The sequence below is a fragment of the Oreochromis niloticus genome, linkage group LG4 (assembly GCF_001858045.2).
Source record: "Oreochromis niloticus isolate F11D_XX linkage group LG4, O_niloticus_UMD_NMBU, whole genome shotgun sequence".
Classification (NCBI taxonomy): Eukaryota; Metazoa; Chordata; class Actinopteri; order Cichliformes; family Cichlidae; genus Oreochromis; species Oreochromis niloticus.
Window position 1 is genome coordinate 13,931,176 of NC_031969.2, and position 17,581 is coordinate 13,948,756.

A 17,581-nucleotide genomic window follows, 5' to 3' on the forward strand; every position below is an offset into this window, starting at 1 on the left:
GGACAAACTGTGTGTGTGTGTGTGTGTGTGTGTGTGTGTGTGTGTGTGTGTGTGTGTGTGTGTGTGTGTGTGTGTGTGTGTGTGTCTCATCATCAATAAACACCAGTGACTGGCAGCCACAACGTTGCCTCCACCATGTTCATATACTTTGAATCAGCCGTTTCTCTGGCTCAAGAGTTGGGAGTTCGCCTTGTAATTGGAAGGTTGCAGGTTCGAGCCCCGGCTCGGACAGTCTCGTTCGTTGTGTCCTTGGGCAAGACACTTCACCCGTTGCCTACTGGTGGTGGTCAGAGGGCCCGGTGGCGCCAGTGTCCGGCAGCCTCGCCTCTGTCAGTGCGCCCCAGGGTGGCTGTGGCTACAACGTAGCTTGCCATCACCAGTGTGTGAATGTGTGCGTGAATGGGTGAATGACTGGATATGTAAAGCGCTTTGGGGTCCTTAGGGACTAGAAAGCGCTATATAAATACAGGCCATTTACCATTTTACTTTCCCCTCCACATCATCTGGTAAAAGATCGTCTTGGTTTCGTTTTCATTTGCTGAAAGAATTTTCTCCCTTCTCAATTTAAGTGTTCATTTTATTTTTGGGGGGTTTTTTCAGTCTAACGATGAACTCTTATTAAAAAGTAGGAGCGTTGAACAACAAGTTGAAGCACTTTATATTGTAAGGTAGACCCTAAAATCATAGGACCCCCTATGAGCAAGCACTTTGGTGACGGTGAGAAGGAAAAACTCCCTTTTAACAGGAAGAAACTTCCAGCAGAACCAGGCTCAGGGAGGGGCGGGGCCATCTGCAGCAACCAGTTGGGGTAAGAGAAGGAAGACAGGACAACAGACATGCTGTGGAAGAGAGCCAGAGTTTAATAACAAGTATGATTCAGTGCAGAGAGGTCTATTAACAGATAGTGAGTGAGAAAGGTGACTGAAGAAGAAACACTCAATGCATCATGGGAATCCCCCAGCAGCCTGCACCTATTGCAGCATTACTAAGGGAGGGTTCAGGGTCACCTGGTCCAGCCCTAACTATATGTTTTAGCAACAAGGAAAGTTTGAAGCCTAATCTTAAAAGTAGAGATAGTGTCTGTTTCCCGAATCCAAACTGGAAGCCGGTTCCACGGAAGAGGGGCCTGAAAAATGAAGGCTCTCCCTCCCATTCTACTTTTAAATACTCTAGGAACCAGAGTGTTTGTAAAATTGTGTGTAAAATATCTATAACTTGTAAACAGTTTATATAATACTTAAACCCCAGCAGCCAGATCAATGGAAGAGTTTAGCAGCATATAAAATAGTGTCATCTGCATAAAAATGTACACTCTGGTAGAGATAAAATTGCATGTGTACAATGTGAATAAACAAACCTTGGCGTTTAATCAGAAAGACTCATATTTTAAAAATACATAGATAAAATAAAACACAATTTTAAATATAAGCGTGATGCTTTCAGTGTCCTCATTTCCTCAGATAAAGTTTTCTGAGATTTTTGATGCCATGTTTTGCTCATCGGTTACTACCTTTTGCTCTCCAACTGTCAATTTAAGTATTATAGCCTACAAGTCAGGACAGCAGAGTGGTGCCCGAGCCACTCGTCTATCCTCCATCATGTCACCGTGTCTCCAGCAGCTGTCTCTTACTAATGGCCTCGACCTTTCTGCTCTTCCTTTATAACCCCACCATCATTATCACATCTCACTGTCACACCCCGAGCTGTACACTTTCTGTCTCTAGGGTTCAATTAACCTAATTGGACTTCATGACACTGATGGAGGGTGAAATTAGGTAAAATGATGACTCGGTAAGGATACATAATAATAATAATGATGTTTGTTATAATTGCCTATTAAGATTAAACAGCAGGGTGATTGTTACAGCGACAGTATGAATTCTGCTCGTATAAACTAGAAATACTTTGAGTAACCACATAATGTCTGTGAAACTTTTTATTAAAGAACTCTTTAACCTTTGGGGGCAACTAAATAGCTTTATTGTGCAAAACAAAAACTAGGAATTTAAATTTAAGGACATCTGATATCCACTCTGATGCTAAAGTTTACACTAATCGTAATAAGAGAGCGCTTTATTTGTGAGTGTTGAGAGTGGAGGACAGTTATAGCGCTGTATGAAACTGCAGCCAGCAGGTGCTTAACTTAGCATTAGCACATAGACTGGTGTATGTGTCAATTAAACAAACAAAGGATAATATATTAAACGGTAAGCAGTTACACGTGTAAGCAGTTTCTAGTCTTAACGTTTATGTTAAAACAAATCTTTTATAGCACTTTCAACAAAAACAGTGGATTTTTCTTACTAATGCTAAACTGTACTAAGTTTATAATAGTTATAAAACTGATTTTTGGCACCAGAAGCTTTCTACTGTAGTCGAAATGAACATTCAGGACTGTTAATGCTGCTGTGGGACGTCCACCTGAAAAAAAACCTCTTTAATTCACCCATCTATAACTTATGCAACAGCAAATAGAGCTGTTTTTATTTTGTGTTGTTGTTTTTTAGCTGCCTTTGTTTTCCTCTGCTGGTATTCTATATAACCATGTTGGAAGCTGAGTGTATTCATTAGAATCAGAATGGAAGTTGAAATAGTTTCTATTCTTTTAGTCTCGTTTTATATTTACATTAACAGTGAGTTTTAGTGAGCTTTGTACAAAATAGTTGGTAAGAATCTCCTCCAAAGGGCTACTTTTTTACTTTGAGTACATTTCAGAGGTTTTACTTTTTCATTTTTACTTGAGTAAGAAAGTCAAATCTCTACTTCAACTTTTGCTGCGGTAATTGTTTAAAGGAATTTCACCTTTATTTGACAGAGTACTGAATCCATGTACAGACAGCCTTTCTAGAGTATCTGTACTTGTAGGGGAGACCGGGGATAGTTGTAACGGGGGTCAGTTGTAACACTTCCAATTTCTCCAATCAGGGCTAAGTTTCAAATGATGTGATTCATCCTGTGCATGCCCAATTCAGTTCTTCTATCACATGTGAAAAATCAGCACATTTTGTCAAACACAGACAATTTAACACGAAAAAAAGTAATTTGTATGCCAAAAAGTAAGTTTTTCTACTTTATTTCAATTTCTAATAGCATTATCTGCTTTGCAGTTAAACTCATCAAACTTAAATTATGTTATTTGTATGTCTATGGGGATATATTCTGTGTAGGTCTTTAGTGCTAATGTTTTAGCCGTTGGCTGTAATGTTAGCTGGTTCATGGCTATAGGAGTCTGGGTCAGTTGTAACAGCAACAGTTTGGGTTAGTTGTAACAATAATGCAGATGTTACAACTTACCACACTATTACTTTAACTTATATTAAACAAGTTGGGGCAACGACATCAGCAGAGAGAGGTTCACTGGTCGCCTTTGTATATGCGGTTAATGCCATTGGCAACACAATTCCTCCACTGTTTGTGTTCCCACACATACATTATGCAGACCACTGTGTCAGAGATGGACCAGTAGGAAGTATTGGTAGTGGAAATAAATCAGGATGGGTGCAAGAAACAGATTTCCTCATCTTTCTGAAGCACTTTGCAAACCACACCAAGGTAAGCCATGATAAAAAGTAATGGAATTGCGATGCTGGTGCACAACTACATTTTTTCAGCTTCATTGTTATGTTCAAAAGTTGGTGCAAGAGTTGTAGGTTATAATGCCCACTGAGCCAATGAGGCCAAACTCAAGGAAGACCAACCAAAATTAATGAAATATTCAGTTGCAGAAAATTCCATCATCTGTCTTTTTTGGGGGGTTGGAAAATGTTCAAAAGCTAGATTTCTGCATTCTGTCACACACACAAAGCTACATAAATGGCTCTATGTGCATTCATGTGTTGAATAAAAAAGATTACATGTTAATGTTTTGTCAGTACCCTTATTTCATTGTGTTACATTTCACCCCAGGATATGTTACAACTAACCCAGACTATGGGGTTAATTGTAACATTTCACTCTTTGTGTTTGAGACCATACCATGCAATGGGTAATTGTGCTGCAGAGAAAATAGCTGCACTATTTAATAGCTGAGACATGTAAATACTTTGCATTAAATTTTCAATCCACTACCTTAAAAGAGCTCCAATTTACAGACAGAAATGTCAAAAATGTTACAACTATCCCCGGTCTCCCCTACCTAATTGACACCCGTGTGTACTTTTGCCACCTCTGTCCAAAGATGCACCAGAAGCACTGAAACACAGACACTCAGTTCCTAAATAGCACAGAATCGGATAAATAACTTGTCTTTTGTTACTTCTGCTTGAGTCCAAGGACTAGGAAAGAACTGAGTGTGCCGCACTCCTATAATCCATGTTTTATATTTTACAAGCCAGCACCTGAAGGCTGCGTAAACTGTTAGTGCTCATGTTGAGGTTGAGGTTAGTGCAGGCATTAAAGGTGGGAGGATAGATCCAAATATCAATAGCACTGATATCAAGTCTGGTATCAGATCAGTACTTGTGCAACAGGATTGATACTTTTTTCTGTCCCCATAGTTCAGTGTGTTTCCCAGTGAGTTGTGTTAATTATGGGGTGGGTTTTTTTGTGGAAATGAAAAAAATATACTTAAGACATGCACTAGAAAATGTCTGAAGCTTTTTGTGTTGACTGTCAGGTCTATTTTATTTGTACTGTACAGCACATTTAAACAACAGAAGGAGACCCAAAGTTCACAAATCCCTCCAAAAAAAGCTGAGAGGTGTGTTTTATTGTGTTAATAAATTATTACGGAAAATAAAAAGCACCTTGACTTAGTGATTAGTTAAATGTGTTCAGAATTTGCAAAGTGACGATGATTCATCTCATAAATCATGACACACTGCTCTACTTTACATTAGCACAAGTTAAAAGTATCGGGTGGTATCGACAATATTTGTCAATACCAAAATTTGCAGCATCTTACATGTGATGTAAGCATGGAGGTTTATTGTGCAGTACTTTGAGCTGGGCAGTGTGTTCGGGAGAATTTACCCTCTTCTCGTGATGCTGCCTTTTTCACAGCCAGATGCACATTTTAATTTCACCAGAGAGCACTACATGCATCTTTACAGCAGGCGCGTAAAATGTTTAAGCGCCTCGGACGATCATTACAAACCAGCTGCCAACTGTAAACTCTCCGATTTCCGCACAACAACCGGAGAAATAATAGCACGTCTTTTACGCCGCTCTTCCTGTATTAGCACACCGCGATAAAGATAACGACGATGATATGAAGACGAATGGGGGGTGGCGATAATTAAGATGATGAAGGGCAGGTGTGGGTTGAGCGGTGGACCTTCACAGCTTAGGTGCAAACACAGGCTGGTTGCTAGACAACCGTGTCCTCCAGAGGGTCCTTGTAAGGCCTGGAGCTGGGGTGAGACAAGGGGTCAACACAACCCTACCTTCAAACCCCACAGCGCACTAAAAATAGACTAGGATTTAGTGTGTGTTTAAGAGAGAGTACAGTGGAGAAAATTACAGATAAAATCTAAGCTACATGGAATAAGTGACATTAGCTGTGTGGAGGAAGATGGAGGAGGAGGAGGACGTTTTGGGATGAGCAAAGTCTGACGCATTAGCAGAGCAGTGCGTAAGGCTGCTGTAATACGAGCTTTTTCCTATCTGTCTTCTCCGAGAAAGCCTCATCCCCTTCTGCCTTACTTTCCTCATGCACGCACACTCACACTCCTTTTATAAAAATACCCAAGGACAATCCTCACTATTAATAGGAAGTGTTGTCAACTGGCTCTGGAGAAATGGGACCTGCTGTTCAGCTAACTATTTTTGCAGTCCTTTGTAGTGGTGACCCCTTGCACTGTCAATTACATCGTTAATAATGCAGATTATTAACGACCCTATAACCTGTTTCACTTTTTAAAAACAAAAGTTATTTTGCAAAATGCTTAAATATGGCATGTGTGTTATTATTATTATTATTATTTTGTTCATCATGAGCTCCCTCAGTAAGCTGTTCCAGAGCTCATATTATTTACTTGGCTCATCTTTCATCACCGGGCTCTTTTGGTTCGATCACCAGTGCAGTAATTGAGCTCCACGCATACTGCAGGTGATTTAGAGGCCTCGGCATCGACATCCAGTGATCCCGCAGTCAGCTATTCCCCGATGCTGACTGCATGTACAGTAAATAAGCTGCAGTTCACCGCTGACAACAAACCACGTGTGAGAAAGTTCTGATTTAATTTGTTGGCTGTCTTTTAATTTCTTTGAGCTGTATGAAAGTAGTAGACAAGTGACATGCAGATAGACTTGTCCAGATCTCTTTTAATGTTTGACGCTGTATCCTCCTGAAACTGCACAGAAAAGCACTGCCTCGAGGTAATCATTTCTATGTGGATGTAGCTCAGGAGGTAGAGCAGGTCGTCTACCAATCCGAAGTTCACTCGTGTCTGGCTCCTCTCCTTGGACAAGATACAGAACCCCGAGTTACCAAAGCACAGAGTGGAGTATGTGAATTTTATGTTAAAAGTGCTTAGGCATAGAAAAAGGCTCTTGTATAAATGTGTGGGTGAATGAAGCTTGTAGCAAGGATGTGCTTTGAGAGCTCAAATAGAGTAAAGAAAAGTGGAAAAGTACCAACCCATGCATAAATTCTCACATCACTGTGGAGGAATGTTGGTCCACTCTGCTTCCCAGCATTACTTCATATCAGTGAGGTTTGCAGGCAATGGTTCTAATTGTCGTACCACAGCATTTCAGTCAGGTTGACGGGCAGTTGCAACAGCCTGATTCTTTTATTTTTCAGCCATTCTGCCATAAATTTGCTGCTGTGCTTTGGGTCATTGTCCTGATGCACAGCACAATTTTAGTCAAGCTTTAGCTGTCGGCAACACACCAAGAGGAAAATCTTCAGCTCCAATGTGAACTCATTGTTGCTCTGTGGTGCAGAATCTCTAAGATCATTGATATCTGCCTAAGAAAAATGTACAAGATTTGCAATCACAACCTCTGGGAAAACCAAAACAACCTGTGGTGGAAGAGATAAACAGAAGTAGATGGCAAAGGATAGGACATAAGCTGAGGAACCAGGCAACAACATTACCAGACAAACCCTGACATGGAAACGGGCCATGGAGGCAGGCCAAAGCATACACAGTGGAGAGACCACCAAAAGGATACCGAGAAACTGGGATACACTTGGCCTCAGATTAAGGTCATGGCTCAAGACCGAGCACTTTGGAGGACTTCTGTCGACTGCTTATATCCCAAGAGGGGTGTGAGGCATAAACAAGTAAGTTTAGCTGTCGGACAGATATCCTCACATTTGATTCTAGAATACTTTGGGATACAGAGAAGTTCACGGTTGACTCAATGACTGCAAGATCCTGTAGCTAAATAACAAATCCTAACCTAAACTGAGCCCCTATGTTCTTTTTAGAGAGAAGAGGCTTTCTTCTGTCAACGCTTCCTAACAAGCCATACTTGTTCAGTGTTTTTCTAATTGTACTGTTGTTCAGTTTATTTACATGTGGCTTTATAATCCATCCCAGATTAATGTGCAGCCAAATCTGCTGTTCTCAAGATCATTGCTGATGTTTTTATCCTTGAAATTTTGTTAAAACACACCTGAATTCTCCAAAACTGCTGCTTTTCCTGATGATCAGTTAATCAGGTGCATTTGATTAGCAGCACCTGGCTGTCCCTGACCCTCTTAATTCCCATGGAAACAGTAAGGGTGCGCTTAGTTTTTCACATCTCTGATCTTTTTTCATAATTACTGTATGAATTATTGAGTTGTCTCCGAAACCTGATTGATAAGGCGATGGTGACTTAAGAAGTTCATCCTTTATGCCAAATTTGAAGAATTTCTGTGAGACATTCAAGAAATATTGGTCCATAAAAATGGTCGCCAGTGTGCGGTAATAAAAAATCAGAGAGTAATTGTAAACTTAAATTGTCCCATTTGTATTAGCTGACTTGGATGATTGAGAGAGAGAAGCTTCATCTTATTAGTTGGATTATAAACAGCTTATTATCGTTAAATATTACAAGACAAAGCTCAGCAAAAATACTATACATACTGGACTGTTTTCCAGGGATAGTTAAAATAATGTGCAACTGATGAATAGTTTAATAGAGTGTGTGTGCCTGTGTCTGTGTGGCTGTGTGTCTGTGTACACCAGGAATAGGGCTTGGGCTGGGAGAGTACTTAAAGCTTAGCACCATTCCAGCTAAACACCTGTCACACACACACAAATACACACACGCTTGTTTGTGCACTCGCAATTGCATCTTGGTGCGCACACTTGTCCAGTGCATACCATACACTCTGTCTGTCCGTCTGTCTGTCTGCCTGCCTCACACTCACACTTGAACATACTGTGACATGCTCAGAAAAGTTGACACTTGTGTCTGCAAGGTCACATTTATACCTTCTCTCACACGGCTGTTGTTACATTTGGGGGGTATTTTGTGTATCACAGTGTGCATCCATCCTTCAAACAGCTTCTTTCACACATTTTTCAGGATTGTCTTTGTTTAATAGTTAAGGGAGTGCATGTAATGTGCGGTCTGTGCATTCTATTATTTTTTATTAAATAAAAAAATAGCAGGACTCTTCAGTGTAGTGGCTTTCTCCCTGTTTCTGCAGAAACAATGAGTCTGCCACAGGTATTCAATAAAAAATGAGCATAGAGTGTTAAACTCTGTACATCGCCGTGCTCTGTTGTCCTCACTCTCCTTCTCGGCTCCTTCACAGCAGGCTCCCTCCATCTTTGCTCAAATCTCATCCATCACCCTGTCATCGCCGCCGTTCCTCCAACCCTTTGCACACAGACATTCTCGGCCTGCCCGCGCTCAGGGCCGTATATGGAGGGGCCATCCTGGCAGGGGAGCCACAGGGTTAAATATACTCCCAAGCTCCAAGAATGTCAAACTGCTCCAACGGGGTGATGCACCGCTGAGCACGGGGGCACACAATGGGCACATGTGCTCATTGTCTCATTAGCATAAGCATTTTCTGTTTGTTGCAGCGTGAGCTGAAGTCACAGCTCCGAGGTCCATTCAGAAAATTCTTCTCTTCTTCTGGTAGAAAAAACACAAATTAAGATATAATATTTAAAGTCTTCATACTCATTAAAGAAAATGATAACAGCAGTAATTTGATAAACATTTCTTTGTTATTAACTGGGAATTAGAAAGCAGTTCTATAGGTTATTTATTTATTTATTTTTCCCCACTTTTTTGCTTCACTACACTTTTTCATTATAATATCTTCCTTTGTTTTTTTTAACATGAAGGCAAAATCATGATGTAATTAATTGATTATGCACTTTTCAGAAACTATTGATCAGTCTGGGATAACCCTTTAAGCTCTTTTCTTATTGTTTTTTGTCTTATTTCAGGCCTGCTTATTGAACAGGATGACTGGGTTTCCATCAGTTAGTGAGGGTGTCCTCTGCCTATGCAGCCACCCTTAGGAAAACCCAGAAACTATTCAAATGGTGGTTAAATCAGCTAAAAGTCGTCAAAAATCGCCACTAAAATCACAGAGGAGGTCATCTTCATGGGGGAAAGTGCACTTTCTTACTTTCACAGGGAAAACTGCTTAATAAAAACGCCACCTCAGTGTTACAGCCCCGTTATGCTGAAAATCCCAGGCATCTTGATTACATTTTAAAATAAGACTGTAAGTGTGAACAGCGCTTCTCTTCAAAGTGAAGGCATCGCCCTGTGTGATTGAGGAGCTGATGGACTATCCTGTAGTTATCTGAGAGCATCACTGCCCGTTCTGACTTAATCAAATTTACATTTGTTGTAAACAAGCTGACACGCTCCCTAAGAAGATGCATCAAATCATAAGTCATGGAGATTTGAAAGTGTAATACAAGCAGAGCAGTAGCTGCTACTGAGCTATTAATTGATGCCATAAATCTAATGCAAGAGTGGAGTCACCTCTGTAAACAAATCACAACCAGATCTTGGTTGTGTGTGCGTGTGTTTATGTGGCTTCACTGCAAAGTCCAAACAGATCTTCTGAGGAGGAAGTGGCTCTTTCTGTCCTTGGACCAAAGAGGAGGGAGGACGAGGGGCTCACTCAGAGATTTGGTGACATAAGAGAGCAACACGAGAGCCTGGAGGGCGTCCACACTTTATGTTCTCGGCGACACACTCAGTTAAGAGAGCGCCTGATGCTGATTTACTTCCAGGGACAGGTTTCGGGGCACGTGGCAGAGGAGTTAGGAAGTGGATGCAGGAGAGGGGAGGAATCACAGACTGGTGAAACAGAGAACACGGAGGTTTCAGGCGAGAGATTATTGAGATGGCAGGAGTTCGAAGCAAATTCACACTCATGAACTGGGATACAGCAGTCGGTCTTATAAATAATATCCATGTTTGGTTTGAATTTGGACAAAGCGTTGACCAGCTGCTCCGGGATTACTGTTTGGCCCAAAAGAAAAATTAAAGAAGTATCATTTTAGGTCAAATTAGCGATGCCTTGGAGGGGCAAGTTATTGGTTTATTTAGCTGAAGTAGCTTAAAAAAATAGATCAACATTGTGTCTGTTGTTGTCTTTATTTTAATTTTACAAAAGTACCAATAGCATTAATATGTCTCTAGTTTTGTGCCTCAGTCCAAAGATCGTAAAGTGTAACTCTTATCATACAGCAAACAGGGCTCCCGAACTAACAGGTCACCTCACTCCACATGCAGAAAAAAGTAAAATGAGTGAAGATCAGGAATGGGCAGTAACGCGTTACTGTAATCCGATTACTTTTTTCAAGTAACGAGTAGGGTAAGGGATTACTACTGCAAAAAAGGTAATTAGATTACTGTTACTTTCCCGTAAGCACGCTGCGTTACTGCGTAACTAAAACCGTGATTTTTTTGCAAGTGTCTCATGACAATGACGTAAGCGAATGCGACGTTCGTGGCAACAGCTGTGTGCACATCAACAATGGATAATATATCGAGTGCGGAGAGCGTTTAAAGCGTGGAAGTACTGACCTTACTTTGAGTTTGATTCCGTAAAAAGTGACAAAAACATTAGCGTCCGCTGTTCACTGCGAAAAAAAACCCCTTAACTTCCAAGCAAGCACTGAGTGCGCTACCACGGAATGGGAAATTCACAAACTCGCGGATTCTTCCACTGACCGCTGCGGCACACCTGCACCAGGGCAAACATCCGCCTGCTATACAGGTGAAAATAGAGCAACAGGACCGCTGAGTCTTTGATTTTATTTATTTTCTGCTGTGCTGGAATGTGCAGGAAATAGGTTTAAATGTTAAACAAATTTCTTCCAGTCAGAGAATGTTGCATATAATTAAATTTTTGCTTGATGCATAAAGTTAAAAGATTAAAACTAATAAAACAAGTTTTAAAAAGAGACATTTCCATTTGATCACATTTTGTATGATGGATTATGCAGAAAAAGTAGAATTGGGCTGAAAGATCTATCACTTTATTACCTATTCAGGTTGTAAATCGTGTTTTTAAAAAGTAACTAAGTAATTAATTACTTTTGAAAATAAGTAATAAGTAAAGTAACGGGATTACTTTTTGGGGAAGTAATCAGTAATTAGTTACTGATTACTTTTTTCAAGTAACTTGACCAACACTGGTGAAGATACAAAAATTGAGACTTGGAGTAGTGCAATGAATTACAGAGGGATTCACCTGGGAAAGTGGGGTTAAAGTCCTAAAATCCTGTGTATGGATGCTTGTTTCTGCCACTGGAGAAAAAATCGAATCAGCATGAAGTACCTGCTCAAACATTTCCAATTTACATAAGAATTTGGTCCAAAATGATAAAGTTTAAACATATATCATGAATGCTGTGGAATTTTAGCTTCATGTGTCTTGATGCATGCTCAATGGTCATGAGAATTTGCATATTAATGATCAAGGAACTGACCTCACAGCCCATTGTTCATTCAGTGGGCTGGTTTCAGTTATTATAGCTTCATACATCAAACACTTTTCAAGATATCTGATGTTTTTTAAGATGTCTGTCACTTTCAGGCCTTTTGTTCATACATCAAAATTAAAATTTCTCCTCAATGTCTCACAATTTCAAGTTATTGTTTCAGATTTGGGTTCTTTGTTGGAGGTTTTTGTTAGCAATTTCAAATTTTGAGATAATAACCCAAAATTGGATGTGATGTTTTTTTCAGTGGTGGAAAAAAGCTTCCATAGCTGTGTGAGAACGACTTGTTATGTGTGTAACACATAAAGAAAAACTATTTTAGATCCCCAATTACTGTGCTATAAAAGGTGTTACGTTTTGTGTTCTTTAGGCAGCACTGCTGTGTTTGTTTTGCTTCGTTTCTTTCATCATCTCCATTTCTACACAGGTGTAAGAGTGAATATTACCAGAATAATTTAATAACATAATGCATGAAAAAGTGCTTCACGCTCATCTCCACCTTGAGTCAACCTTCAAGCTCCAGTGTCGCATCTAGAGCGGGGGATCTTCGCTTGCAGGGTGTCACATTCTCAAATCTCCCCGAAAGAACACCGAATTTCTGCCATTGTGTCACAGCCGCCTGCCCACATGCCCACTGCACTATTTATACCCGACCAGCACAACTGCTGCTATAGGTACAGTTACAGTGAGGCACTTCAAACCACAGCTGCCCTTCCTCAGCTAATAATATGATGCAGTACCTACACACACAAACGCACAACACTCTGCTGCTGCTGCTACTTTTGGCCCTCATCATCCTCCCTTCCTGGTGCTTCCTGGATCTATCATGGTGATGAGCAGCCACATGCAGGCAGGCAGCCCTGACGTGCCCATCTCCCACACCGAGCCGCCTGCCAACGAGCTCTCACACACACTTGTTACATCACGACTTAAACTGTACCCGGTCCCAGCTACAAATCATTAAACACGTAACTGTTTCAGGTGAAAGGACAAACAAACAAGCTAATAAAACAGACGTTTAAGAGAGAAAAATGAGAAAATGAAATTTTTTAAAAAGAATTCAAAGCACTTTTTATCACACCTCTCAAAAACTCAATCACACACACTTTCATACATCTTATCTAACTTTCACACACACACAATCAGGGGAAATTGTATATTGTCCAAGGATACTTTAACATACTGACCAGAGGAGATGGGGAGTGAACCATCAACCCGCCAATTGGTATTTGAGCCACTCTGAAGTTTTCTGCATCAAAGTGTGTGTTAATGCAGTATATTTGTGATATTGTATGAACTGCGAATCACTGAACAATGACTTTAGCACCAGGGTGTACAGCACTCGAATCAAATATGCTGCGTCTAACGCATCAAACATGAGGATTTGATTATATTTCTTTATCACAGATACTCGTAACATGATTTGCAGACTTTTACTAAATTAATATAATGTGCATTTTATCATTATACTCTTACATTTTGACTACCTTCATATTTAAAATGTTGTTTTAGCTAAATGTGATAACAGCAGAGGTCTCGGGGTGAGATTTTTAAGACTATGGAGCACCGAGGGGTCGACAGTGAAGGACATCCTGTTTTAGAAGAACTGTGCCCCTCCTGTTTGTCCGTGATGCTGCGGGACTTAAATTTCCTTAAGTCAACAGTCGTGACACTGAACCCCGTGAGTGCTTGCACCTTGAAAGTGTGAAGTCAACCAAAGTAAATCTTATTGTTCAGCGCTGGAAAGAAAATGCAGATTATTTATATTTAAAAAGAATAATAGGAAGAAAAGCTTGTATTTTACATTTACACCACTGAGCTGCGCTTGTGTAATCAAGTTGAGTCGTTATCCAAAAATAGCTCGACAAATTGCGTAATCTGTCTCTGCAGTAAAAGTGTTCTTTCTAATTAAAATCTCATCACAAACACAGCCGGCTCAAATGATTTTACACGCATGATACACGCCTAATCATTCTTTCCACGTAATGATCTTAAAAGTGTCTTCTAGAAATCCCATTCTCATTGTTCAAGATCACACAAGAGCGTGTGTGTGCCTCTCCGCAGGCGGTGCAGCATTATCACTGCTGTGTTTTATTAGTATTAGAGCACAGTGTTTAGATCGAGGCGCAGTAATCTGATCCCTGGGGGAGATTGAGCTAAATGTCAGTGAGCCACCTTGAGCTTTGCACTGCTACAGCCGGGCCCACGACAGCATCGAGGGTTACAAGTGAAGCACACAAAGGAGGGTTTCCAACACAGACCGCAGCCTGCAGGGGAGACGGAGATAGACAGAAGCAAGACTGAATGTAAATGTAGGGTTAGAAAAAGAAAAAAGATGGTAAAGATTAGAGAGATAAGAGTTAAGAGGAAGTAGGGGAGTATTGTATAAGTATGACTTATGAGAGTGGGTGGCCACATCTGAGTTCACAAAAATGACCTTTGTTATCTTAAGACTAAGAAGATGTTATTATATAACAACAAGTATCTACATGTTTTTTTAAACCTGTGAAACATTTTATAAGAGGGTTTTAAACAGCATTAATGTGTGAATCCTTCATTTCTGACCATATAAATTACAAGCATGTAATTTCATTACAGTCCGCTGAATGTCTTCTGCTTCTTCTTCTGGCTGCTTCCTTTAAGGGTCGCGTCACTGCCTCCAGCTCACCCTATCCCTAGCATCCTCCTCAGGCACACCAACCCTCTGCGCGTCCTCCTTCACTACATCTGTGTATCTTCTCTGTGATCTTCCTCTTTTCCTCCTGCTTGGCAGCTCCATGTTCAGCATCTCTTATCCAGCATGTCCACTCTCCCTCCTCTGCACGTGTCAAAAACATCTCATTTTGCTACTCAGATGAAAGTATGATCTGTAAACTTAAACCTAAATGATATTTTTATTTAGTTCTTGGATTTTCATAGTTATGAATGTTGGACTTTAAAATAGAAAAATGACCATTCATCTTATTGTTGAGCTGTAGCTGTTCAACTTAACTGTACACTTTCATTTTCAGAAGCATCGGTCAGTTATTCTCCCCTAAAAACTTCAAAAAGCCCAAATAGATCAAATTTGGTCCAGTCACTTTATTTCTATAGCACATTTAAACACTGCAGACATTAACCAAAGTGCTGCACAGCACTAATAAATAATAAATACATAAATAATGCACTGTGAATAAAAGCTAATCTGAATCTAGTGTGCGTTTATTTAAGCATTTGTATGGATATAGTTGTTAATGACCTTCAGCCTGAGAACCAGAGGACAAATCTTTCTTAGAACATGGAGTGCTCTTTCTTACAGAGGTGCGAATACAGCCAGTGTGGGAGACCATAACGGACAAACGGGATTCATAGCACATTGAACCATAGCTTATACACTGATGTATCCCGACTGTGTTTGTTTGTGTTTGGTAGTTCTTTTACTTTATGCAAACAAAAGGCCGTAAATAGGGCCAAATCTTCATATTTATCAAAGAAAGAGAAAAAACGTTCCCTTTACAGGTGGTTGAGACAAACACAGAGCATCTTTCAGTCTGACATTCATGAAGTGATTATTACTCATGTGCAGGTGGTGTAATAATATGTAATAGTACAGTATGTAGGGAATTTTCTACCATATCAGGTGTCTTGAAACACAGAAGCAACCTTTTTGATAAAAGCCTGGTCGTATCGGCCTAAAAAGAAACATGAAGCCCGCGGTGTGTTAACAGGTTATTTCTGCAGCCTCTAATTGCCATAACCTTTTTTTGCCGTTGCTGGTTTTAAAGACTTGTAAGTCAATTTGCAGCTGATAACAGGTCCCAGCAGGGTTCCCGTCTGTTTACACTTGGCCGTGCATTATGTTTTCAGCATGGGCATGCACATGCATTTTCACACCTGTTGCTTTGTCATGTGATATATGTGACGACAAGGTAACCGAGACCAGACCAGTTGGGACCGTGGATGTATTATAAGAACTGAGTACTGGACTCAAATATGGCACCTGCCCCCCCTAGAATGACAATTTCTGACCTCACACACAAACCAAAAACTTGCAAGCCCCTGTGTTGTGCTCTGAGGTTCGGAGTGCTGTAACATGACAAGAGGGAAGGTGGAGAATGGGGTGATACATAGTGAAACATTACAATAGGTTTAAAAATACAAAGAGGAGTCACCTGTAATAGACTGCCGTGCTGCCTAGGGTGTATCCCAGCTCTCGCCCTATAACAGCTGGGATAGGCTCCAGCACCCCCTGCAACTCTGAATTGGAAAAGCACTTGGATGGATTGATGGATGGATGGATGGATGGATGGATGGATGGATGGAAATTCATCATAAAACTATAAAAGTCATTCATCTGCTTTCTGAGTCAGTCCACAAGTACATTTGTTTTATTGAAAAAGTATTAATCTCCACTGCATTCAAGGAGTGTTTCTTCAAATTGCTGCACGTGAGTTGTCATAACTGCTCAAGACAAGATAACCTTTATTAGTCCCACATTTTTAAAATTCATATTATTACAACAGAAAAATTAATAGAGTTAAATAGAATAAATAGAAGCAGTATAATCTATAATCTACAAAGAGTCACAACTGGCAAAATGAAATAAACATATGATTAAATAATTAATTAAATGTATCATCAGTTAATTACAATTGGAAAAAATAGTTAAATATATACACAATTAATAAAATATCAGTTCATTTCATGTAAAACATTTTAATTCATTAAAATGTTATTTTAATTTTGTGTTTTAATAAATATTTATTCATTTCCAATTTTAATTAATTAATGAAGCATGTAATTTACTATTTAATGATCGTTCATGCATTTTGGCACTGTAACAACAGTACTATGCAAAAAAAGAAAATATATGTGTGTGTGTGTGTGTGTGTGTGTGTGTGTGTGTGTGTATTACCAATTAATAATACTTATTATCAGAAAAGTTATCCATATATCTTCTTTTGATATATGGATAACTTGATAGTAAACAGGTCCAGTGGAATAAGCACTAAGATATTTTAGATGACCTTATATTTAAAACTATATTACTTTGCGGAGTTTCCTTTGAGCCTTTGATAATAGTATACTGTGTACTGTGTACCAAAGTGGCCATGACTCCTCAGTAAATGTTTTATTTTGTTAAAACCCTTGAATTAAAGTTGAAAGTCTTCACTTCAATCACACCTAGATCACCTTACAGAGGTAAAAGCAAAAGAAAAGGTGACACTCTCCATAAACACATGGTTTAACTTTATTATCCAGCCCAGTTTAAAAAAAAGTTGGCAGTGTAAAATGGTGATAAAAAATATATTGATTACCAAACTGTATAAAAACTTATATTTAATTGAAAATAGTGCAGAGCAGGCATATTGAAAAGCCACAATTGATGAAATATTTAATGAAATGTATCAACAGGTGCACCTCAGTATTAACACAGAACATGAACTTTGAAATATCCATCAGCAACCTAAGATTCTGATTCATCAAACCACTGGATATTTGGATGCTTTAGGTGATCTTGTGCTGGTAGAAGACGTACATGTGCCTGGATCACACATCACACTGATGTGGGGTTTATTTGAAGGGTGGGATGCATGACCATTCAATTTTGGTTTTCAGTCTCATGTCCTCCACTTAATAATTTCTCATCTGAGAAGTTTAAGAAGATGAAAATTTTCAAAACACATGAAACAAGTCAAGGGGCCTCCAAGCAGTCCAAATCTGAAGGTTGGGAA

General features: G+C 39.7%; 1 long non-coding RNA gene across 1 annotated transcript; it reads right to left on the reverse strand.

Annotated features, from left to right (window-relative positions):
* Nucleotides 1–7,939: 7,939 nt before the first annotated feature.
* LOC102079059 (uncharacterized) lies at nt 7,940–11,007 on the reverse strand. Its single transcript, XR_269091.4, has 3 exons — nt 10,948–11,007; nt 9,895–10,215; nt 7,940–9,024 (listed from the first exon to the last, which is right to left on the reverse strand). It is a non-coding gene; the product is annotated as an uncharacterized LOC102079059 (long non-coding RNA).
* Between the last annotated feature and the right edge of the window lie 6,574 nt (nt 11,008–17,581).